This window comes from Pinus tabuliformis, chromosome 8, assembly GCF_031772625.1.
Source record: "Pinus tabuliformis cultivar Carrire ecotype Pingquan chromosome 8, CPIR1, whole genome shotgun sequence".
Classification (NCBI taxonomy): Eukaryota; Viridiplantae; Streptophyta; class Pinopsida; order Pinales; family Pinaceae; genus Pinus; species Pinus tabuliformis.
In genome coordinates this window covers 401,367,648-401,370,135 of record NC_142294.1, presented here as the reverse complement: position 1 = coordinate 401,370,135, position 2,488 = coordinate 401,367,648, and positions in this window count along the sequence as shown.

Genomic DNA, 2,488 nt, shown 5'->3' with positions numbered 1-2,488 from the left:
TGAGCTAGAGGACCCATTAGGTGAACAACCAGAGATCTTTGAAGAGCCTATTGGGGAAGAAGAAGAAACAATTCCACCAACCTACACCATGGCTGAAAATGGAAATGGGATTGAAAATATAAATGGAGCTGAAAAAAAAACTGAGGGTGATTTTCCCATTAGAGAAACTAATGGAGATGCTAGGATGAAAAACATAAACCCCTCTGCCCTTCCTCACTTCCATGGCTTAACCTTAGAGGACCGTGATACCTTTTTATTCGAGTTTGTTTTCATCTGCAAAACTTATGATTATACCTCTGATGATTATAAGTTGAAGTTGTTTCCATCCACCCTTAATGGTGTAGCCTTGCACTGGTTAATGGGTTTACTTGGGGACAACATCACTATCTGGGCTCAAATGCAACAAGCCTGCAACAACAAGTACGAGATTATTGTAGGTCCAAAGACACCAAAGAATAAATCTTTAGAATGACCTTGGGACATGATGAATCCTTGGAAGAATATGAGGAAAGGTTTAAACTAAGCTACAAAAGGGCCAAATGCACCCTTGATCCTGAATCACTCAAGCTAGTCCTTCTTACGGGGATAAGGGAAGATATCCTAGAAACACTAAACATTGTCTTGGGAGGGGACATCTACCAGTTATCTTATGACGATATCAAGGCAGTTTTCAAAAATCATTATGGGGTAGCCAAAAAGAAGGGTAGGGCTAGTCAAGCTTTTGTCAGTTCAGCTTCCTCTAACACAGTCATCAAAAGTGAAATTGGGAACATGTTAGAAGACTTTAAGAGTGAAATGTTGCATACCCTTGCTCTGCAAATGGACACCATAAAAATCAAGAGGAAGTAGGAGGAAGCAGAAAGAGCCTTAGCTACCTTTCACCCTAGATGCACGAGGAGGCACCCTAGAAATGAATGTTCATTGAATCTTATAGAGATCTGCTCAGTCTGTGAGGAGAACCACTCCACAGACAAGTGTCCTTCTCTGTCTGGATTGAAATCTATGTATCAAGGAACTGAAGGTGTGATAAATCCTACCCTTCCTAGGTTGTGGAAATTCAAGAAATCAACCTCAGGTCTAGAAGAGTGATTCCAGATTATCAACTTCCATATCCACCTAAGGAGCTTGATAAGGAAACGAAAAAGATTGTTCCTCAAGACAATCCACCCCTTTTCCTAAGACATTAATCCATCCTAGGCAACGCACCCAAGAAGGACTGAAATTCTAGGTGAATTGAAAAACTTGTGTGTTAAAATCCCACTACTCGTGATCAGAATCTGGATTAGGGGAAAAAATTTGCTCAAAACAAAAGTTATTAGAATCACTCGAAAACCGAATGACCATATTCGTCTTGGTGATACGATCCCAACGTAACTCATTTCACTCAAAACAGAGCTCGCATGAGAAAGATATCATGTTTTGGTATTTTCGTCAAACATGCAAAATTTTGGGTATAGGGTTGACTCAGATGCTGACTAGGCATTCGTACAACCCAGTCAGCAAAAAGAATATTCCAAGGAACGTTCCTTAAAATATTCCCAAAATATTCCCACAGGTGGTTCAATTGAATGTTGAAAAGTGTTGGCAGGTTATTTGGTCAAGGGCATTGAGGTGGACCAATGAGAGGCTGACACATGGCAAGCCCGGACGCTGTCATGTGCCCTCTCAAAGGTCAGATAAAATGTTGTTTGGAAGGTGAGGGAATCGAACCCGCGACCTTGCCCGCACAAGCCCCACTCTCCACCGCTATGCCACAACCATTGGACATGACATATGGTGGGCACGCTTTTCATTTAAAGAGATTAAATGTGGTTGTTGGGGAGGAGAGGGCCAGCCCCCTCCACATGTGACCAACACTGCAAACCAGGAGCCAACACCAATTTCTAAACATGCGCTTAATGTGCTAACTAAAGTTTAACACTAACTAAACCATGCTTATCCTTAATTAAATCACAGATTAACTTGGCAGTAGTTTTGACGGGTCCGAATAATCCGGCATTGCTCCCAATTTGGTAGGGTTAACTGCAGTTTCTCCAGATTTGGTAGTGTTTTCCTAGAGAAAACTGAAGAGACCATAACTTCTTCATTATTTGACCAATTTTGGCTCAGAAAGGGTCATTCCTAGATGATTTGGATGATCTGAACACAATCGAATATGGTGCAGAGGTAGAAAGACACTTCTTTATGTTATTTTTCTACCTTAAATTTTAAGGAAGTGTAGGGCCACCGGGAGAGGAGGTCAAGCTTAGATCAAATGCAGTCCAATTACAGAGCTTGGATAGTCATTTTTGGGTTTTTTTCGGTCTTCTTAATCCAATGGAGCAGGTTGCAAAGCCATTGGACCAATGTAGGTGCATGTAATCAGATAATTGAACATTAATCCAAAGAGGGCCTAACCATTGGAGGAGGTCCAAGGAGATGTAGCCCAGGAGGGGTGAACTCCTTTATCAACTTTGTGGTATGAGTTGTTGTGTTTTAATTCTCTATA